The following is an 8,052-nucleotide window of genomic DNA, read 5'->3' as shown; positions in this document are numbered from 1 at the left end:
TTTTAGGGTTTTAATTAAAGAGAGATATAAGGCCGGTTTTTTTTTTTTAATAATTAAATTAAAAGGTTCGGTTCACAAAGGCACCGGTTCAAACCGGTGGCCTTTATGTTTTTGGCACCGGTTTGAGTTGAACCGGTGCCTTTTCCCTTTGTTTAAAAACTCGCCCAATTTTGGGCCGATTTTTGGCACCGGTTTGGCCTGAACCGGTGCCATATGGGGGGTGCCTAATGCTATTTTTCTACTAGTGGTATACTGTTATTTTTATTTGTATATAGTTATTATAGTGTTGAATATTGTTATTAAGAGGAGATAGACTATTTTTTTACAGCATGATAAGTAATACGCAAAATTACATTTTTGTCTCCGATATGTGCCCAACAAGCCCATACCTATTAGTGGCCTATCACTACTCCAAATGTATAAGTCTATTAAAAAAAAATGCATAAGTGTTAGACATGTATATCTTGGACACCTTATTGTAATACAAATTGTCTTGAACAATTAATATTGTACCTTAATTCAATGCAGAGATTATACTCTGTATTAATATAATTTTTTAAGGATAATGTTATATGTAGTCTAACTCCCTAATTGATATATATAAGCATTAAATATACTCTTGAAATTGTATAAAATTAGGAATTCATGACAAAAACACGTTTAAATCAGTGTAATTAGTGTTTATATTTTTATGATTTCCTAACTTTGCACTATTTTTAGTGTGTATTTAATGCTTATATGTATCCCTAAAGGCTATGTATAACATTTTCTTTAAAAAAAAAAACATTTAAAAAGTTGTAAGAGTTTTTGCTTCAAATATTATTAGCCAAAAAAAAAAAAAAAAAAAACTTAGTGCATGCGTTGTCCGGGACGATAATTAGTCAAGGAGTATAAGATTAAAATATTGATTATGCTAATCAATTCTTCCATATACAAATCATAATTAGCAAGTTGCCCACCATAAGTGCTGCATGCCTTTATTGTTATTGGGTAAACCACCATACTTTTTCTACTTCCATTAAAAGTCTAAAACTTCAAAAGTTTAATTCCAGATGATTAGTTGCATTTATCCTTGATTGCAATTAGCAAACTAAAGGCAAATGACGTAGGTTAGTCAATATTTTGTGTTTAAGTTTTAACTCGAATTTCTTTCTTAAAAAAAAAAAATAAATAAATAAATAAAAATTAAGATATAAAATAAAGGAGCGGAAAGAGTATTTAACTTACATCATTTCTACGTTGTTTTTTTTTTTTTTGGTAAAGGAAAAGCTTTGATACAATTTTAATCACATGATTGGCCTTTTTATATTACAGTATTATTGAATTGGGGTCAAGAGGTGACCTATTAATTAATTACTACTTGTAGTTTAATTATACATAAGGTTGCATTATATCCAAACTGACCACCTTATCTCAGGTGTGCAAATTGTAACCAATGATTGACCCCCCCCCCCCAAAAAAAAAAAAAAAAAAAAAAAAAACCTTGGTGAGATTCGAAACTTTAAACAAGGTTAGGACATTTATCATTCATGAGTATCGTGTATTAATAGTACGAGTATTATGTAACATTAAGAGTTATCGTGTATAACGAATATTTAATTCTTAAATCAATATATATGAAAATGAAGAGGAACAAAAAAAAAAATTAATTAATTAAACGTAGGTAGGTAACATGTTTTTTTTTTTTTTTTTTTTTTTTTTTTTGACACAAACGTAGGTAACATGTTGATATTCAAACAAAGCTGTAAAATAAATGAATGCTGAATTCATTACATAAATTAAAAAAAAAAAAAAATTACGGAGTACAATATATAATACGAGTACAATGATAAAGCATCACGCCAAGGAAAATAATGGACAAATAGATAATAATTTATTATAAGAGCGGATCTTTATTGCTGCATATAGATCATCTTTAAATAGGAGTAGTGGAGTACAGATTATGATGGTACTCCAAACAACATTGTTGTAACTTGTAATATTCCATCTTTATTAGTCAGATTTACATCTTCCATCTTCAGGACAATGAAGGTAGCTTGAAATGATGAATTCCAATATCATCTAGGGATTTGGAGAAAAGGTATGTGAGGTTCTCTTCACTTGAAAATTCACGGTAGAGAGGTGGATTTTCTTCTGATGTTAACTCTTTGATTGGACCATATATTTTCTTCGATGAAAAAAGGCCCTGAACAAAAAATGGAATGGAAATCCTTGGTACAACATTATTCACAGTTGATCTATGGTAGACACTTTTCAGTAGGCCATTAGATACAATCTGAATACAAATTGAAGTAATAAAGTATTAGAACTTCTAATTTAGGTTCATGCAATATATCATAATAATAATGTCAAACAAACTAAAATTATTCACCTATGTATTCAGATCCAAACTTAGAACTTAAATTTAAGTCTAAAAATAGGATTGATACCTGAAGTGCATCCCCAATGTTAACAATCAAGGCGCCGGTGATAGGTTCAACATCAACCCATTGGTTTTCATGAAGAACTTGGAGGCCTCCAACTTGATCTTGTAAAAGTACCGTGATGAATGTAATATCAGCATGTCCACTGGTTCCCAGGGTCAATTGTGGCTCTGGACAGGTTGGGTAATAGTGGCAAGCTAAGGACCACCCTTTGCTAATATCGAGTTCTTCAAGATGTTTTGGTTTGAGTCCAAGACCCATTGATAACAACATGAGTATGTTGTTAACTAACTTAACCATATGGTCAACATATTCTAGTGTCACATCCCTGCAAAATTATATTTCTTTTTAATACATTTAATCAAGTGAAACTTTAAATACATACAACAAAGCAAGAGCAACATGAATTAGTACTAGAACATAGAGTATATACTACATATTTTAATTGATAAAATTTAAAAGACTAAGTAACTCACTTGCATATTTGAGGAAGCTCTTGAGGATCAACTTCACCTGTTAGAGCATTGAAATAGAAAGTATCCCTCCAATTAGCAGCTTTTGATTGATACAAGTCATGGTTGGAAAGAAAAGTGACATTCTTTGAGAAATAATCACGGCTATAGATTTGCTTCTTAGCCTCTGCATCTTGCTCATGAAACATTCGAACTCCTTCGATCATCTTTTCCAACAACTTCAATGGAATTCCATGATTTACCACTTGAAAAAATCCCCATTTCTGAGATGCTGAAATGATTTCTTTTATAATCTTAGCAGTTTGATAATCACTTTCACCAACTTGAGCAAAATCTATAACAGGTACACTTATATTTTTAGCGTTTATACCTAAATCCTTAGAGCGATCCTCAAGTGGTCTAACAAATATGCTAGGAACCTTTCCTATTCCTCCATCTACCACCCCCTTTACCCCAGTTTTCTCTTCATCAAACGCCTTGAGATCGTTACTTCGATCATACATACTTTGTGTGTCATTCATGTTACCTTGGTTGCTCATTATTGAATCTTACAAGCTTTATTATGGAAGGACAATATGAAATGAATAGGAGTTTCCTTTTGATTTTTTTTTGGACGTATTAAGAGTTAGTGCTTGCATGGAGAAGCTAGTAAAACAAATTTATAGTCAAGTGTACGTAATGATTCATTACGCTTTCCACTCACATACGTAGAAAACCATTGCATGCATTAACAATATGTAGATTAATTTATGCATTTACTTGATTGACTTAGCCTAATCCATCCATATGCATTAACGTTATTTACAATTTAAACCATTACGTGTTTCTGTCTAAGAGAGTTTATGAGCTACGTGACACATACGTAGAAATGGATCCATATGCATGTGTACGTAATTTCGCTTTCAAATCATGTACGTAGAGATTCATGTGCATTAACAATATTTAGATTAATCTAAGCATTGACTTGATTGACTTAGCCTAATCCATGTGCTTATCCATATGCATTAACGTTATCAACAATTTATACTATTTGGCGTTCCTATCTGAAAGAGCTTATGTGCTCACATGCATGACACCCTCCTCTTAGACAAGTGTTTTACATTCGTGTCACATGCCAACCCTTCAATATAAAAGTAAACGTGCTTGTAGCTAGGAATTGAACTTGCACTACTACAAAATTGGCCAAAGAGATCCGTCAAAATTGGCCAAAGAGACTGCCTTGGAGGCGGTCTCTAGCGCAGCGGTCTCTTTGGCAAAGAAACTGCTTTATTAAAAGCGGTCTCTAGAATAAGAAAGCTAAGACCGCCTCTTTAAGATAAGCGGTCTCAATTTTGAGGAAATTAAGACTTCCTTTATTAGAAAAGTAGTTTCTATTTTTTGAAAACTGAGACTGCCTATCTTACTTAGGCAGTCTCTTTTTTTAGAAAAGTGAGTAGTTTATTAGATTTTTATAATTACAATTCATCAATATTAACTTATATAATTTTATTCATATTTTTCATGATTAAATAAAAGGGAGAAAAATAATTGTTGTATACTCCTCAAAAATTACGTACATAGTACATATATCAATGAAAATTCAATACATAAAAATTCTGTAAATGATGACTTTTTTTTTTGACAAAACAACAAAAGCAAAAAAAAAAAATTCACATGAAAGGCCCTTTGGGCTTGAAATGTGGATGCAACACAGGCTCACTGGCTCACCCATACCTGGTACGAATTAATTCCAGTTTGAAGGAGGCTAGGGGCGGATGAGATTCGAACCCGTGACCTTTATGTCACGCTGACTCCGATACCATGTTACAGAGCTGAGCTTAAGCTGATGATTGAGGCCCATGAATATGTTTTATACTCTATCACTTCATCGAATGTCTTTAGACCGTCTATTCGATCGTAACTACTTTGTGTTTCATTCATGATGCTATGGCCGCTAGCTCAATGAATCTTAGCTTATTTGTAGTTTTCTTTTGAAAGAATAGTTTGGAATTTTATTTTTATTTTTATTTTTTTTAAAAAAATATTTTTAACACACATACAAGTGAAATTACATTAGATTAGTTGACGCCACATGAAATTCTCACATAATGCATGTGATTATCCGTGCATTAACAAAATTTACTGTTATCAAGAACAAATTATTGACTTATAGCAAGTCAAAGTTTTATTTTATAGTATATCATAGATCCAATTTAATCATTTAATTGGGGTAAAATTTGATATAATTACAAGGACTAATATGACATCAATCTCGTCTTTGAATAGTTAATGTACTAACTTTGCTTTTCTTCAAAAAAAAAAAAAAAAAATAAAAAAAATTATATCCATTTATTACAATTATACTTCCTCCGTTCGGTTAATATTGCAACAAAGAGGAAATTACGCATCCCAAAACACATTTTATATGCTAAATATCTATAATTGTGTAAGAGTAAAAATTATAAAAAGTTGATATTGTGAAAGTATTTTATGAGACGAATCCAACAAGATTCCACTTGACTATATTTTGCTTAACGTATAACTCATATTATATGGTCAAACAAGAGTGATGAATAGTGCAAAAAGTCCATTGTTGCAATATTAATAGAACGGAGGAAGTATTAGAATTGATTAATTTCATCATGACGTGGTCACTTAGTAGATCTTATATATCTACTCTTGAAGTCTTGATCGATGTGAGCTTCTTCTAGTAAGACATTATTCTCTTCACCTTAACTTAATATGAAATAACAATAATTTGTAAAAATAAGTTTAATTTGATAAAAATATGTTTAATTTGATAAAAGGTTTTTTTAGAAAATAACACCATAAATTTTACAAAAAATGGATTATAACACCAACAAAAAAAGTACTTTGATTATAACACCACAAAAAAACATAAAAGATGGATTTCACCACCACTTAACGGTTCTTTGGATGAAAACCGTTAGTAGGGCCCTCAAATTACACGTGTCAATAATCTAATGGTTTAAAATAAATAAAAAAAACTAATAAAAAGAAAAAGAAATTTTTTTTTTTAAAAAAAACCTTAAACCTTAACCCAACCAAGCCCCACCACCTGCCCTCGCCACCGACAGCCCAAACCCAGCCGCAGCACACCCCTTGCCCCCACCAAAACCAGCGACTCAACCCCTTCTTCATCCCCGAAAACCAACCCAGCCCCCATAACCACCTCACGCACCACATCAACCCACCAAAGCAAAGCAGCACTTCGCGCACCGCATCGACCCACGCTACTACCTCGCGCAGTGCACCATCCTACATAACCACCTCCACAGCAACCTCGCGCACTCAAGAGAGCAATTTGGATTCAATTATAAGCCATTATGGTTTTAGGGCATGTCGATTTCGATTGTTTTAGGGGTGGAGGTGGCTGCTGTGGTGGTTTTCGGGAAGGGGGGAAAGAGTTAGGAAAGGGTTTGTTGATTTGGAGAAAGGGAAGGGCGTGGCTGAGTGGTTCTATCCGTGAAAGCGGCGGGTTTCGGCAGCGGTGGAGAGAGTTCGGCTACCAGCGGTGGAGGAGTATGGCTGGGTTAGGTTTTAGTTTTTTTTTTTTAAAAAATATATTTTTTTTTGAACCAATAAAGCATGTAGTCGTTAAACTTTAGGATGTGGTTAACATACTCCCATATCACATCCCTGCAAAAGGATTATTGGACTTCTTTAATCAATTTGTTCATCAAGTGAAATGTAAATAGCAGCAACAATAATCACTACCTTGATACAGTTTAATTGCTTCCAAGATCCTACTTATTTGTTTATTATTGTAGTACGTAAAGTTTTTGTAAGTTAGTAATAGAAAGAAATAAAGTAAAAGTGAATAAAATTAACTTGATGAAAATGAAATTGAGTGGACTTCATTTTATTGATGGCAAAATTGATTTGAAAACTACCGTTTATAATAATAATAATAATAATAATAATAATAATAATAATAATAATAATAATAATAATAATAATAATAATAATAATAATCTAATATCATATCATATCATATCATATCATATAACTAATATATAAAGCTAAACTTTTAGCGAGGTCACGAGGCAGCGACACTTGGCATTCTAACTTTTCGCCAAGTGTCACACCACGCTGGATAGATTTAAATACACTTCATAAGATAAAAAAGTTAGTTTAGAATTCTATTTTGAATCAAATTTGGATAAAATTTTAGGATAAAATTGTTAATTTAGAGTTTTATTTTCAAAAAAATAAAATTTGAGTGTCGCGCCACGTTGGATAGATTTAAATCGATTTCATATACAACCCGGGCATCGCACCGGGCACAAAACTAGTATATATATAAAGGGGAGTTTTTTTCCCGAGTTTTTAGAGAGCCATGTAGGACCTAATTTTCTCAGCGCGCCACGTAGGATTATAAATCTTAGTAGTAGCCAATTAAATAAGAGATTATTAATTTCTTATAGAATTAAATAATTTAAATGCCATGTAAGCAAAATTGGCGAATGAAATTTTTAAGTTTAAATTAATTAAATATTATATATTATCTTTTAATATTAGGAATTTTATCTAAATATATAACAAATTTTAGGTTCATAAATACAAAAAAAAAAACATTATTTAAAAAAAATCAAACAAACCGTGCATCGCACGGGCTTCATCTAGTAATAATAATAATAATCCTTTTTAATTATGTATTTTTACAATTATAATTTTACAATATAATATGTATAGTATTTCCTAACAGTAGTTATCTTTAAAGGTAATATGGATAAAATATAATATATGAATAAACATACCTTTTTTTTAACACAGTTGTATTAGAGATAGAGGTGTCAATTCGGATATCGGATTGGATCTAATGAGGTCGGATCGAGTAAATTTTTAAAGTAGAGTCATGTTAAATTATTATGTTTGCGCGAGTCAAAATCTGAATTGGATATTTTTCGGATCGGTTTTGAATTGGATGTGCTTTTAACACATCTAGTTAGAGATATACTATAGACGGATCTGCCATAAGTATACAACACCATAAAAAACATTTATCTTCCTCCCCAAAAAAAGTTGAAAATTAAATAAGATGGAAAAAAAAAAAAAAAAAAAAGTGCATGAGCTATTATTTAAATGCAAGTATATGATTTAGAATAAAAAAGATTATTAACAAAAATGAACTCTTGTCAAAAAAAAAAATGAAC

General features: G+C 31.4%; 1 pseudogene; it reads right to left on the bottom strand.

The window, feature by feature from the left end:
- Nucleotides 1–2,017: 2,017 nt before the first annotated feature.
- LOC145632508 (1-aminocyclopropane-1-carboxylate oxidase homolog 3 pseudogene) lies at nucleotides 2,018–3,417 on the bottom strand (annotated as a pseudogene).
- Nucleotides 3,418–8,052: the final 4,635 nt, after the last annotated feature.

The sequence above is a fragment of the Chenopodium album genome, chromosome 5 (assembly GCF_948465745.1).
Source record: "Chenopodium album chromosome 5, dcCheAlbu1.1, whole genome shotgun sequence".
Classification (NCBI taxonomy): Eukaryota; Viridiplantae; Streptophyta; class Magnoliopsida; order Caryophyllales; family Amaranthaceae; genus Chenopodium; species Chenopodium album.
The sequence above is the reverse complement of the archived record's forward strand: the minus strand, read 5'-3'. Positions and strand labels throughout refer to the sequence as shown.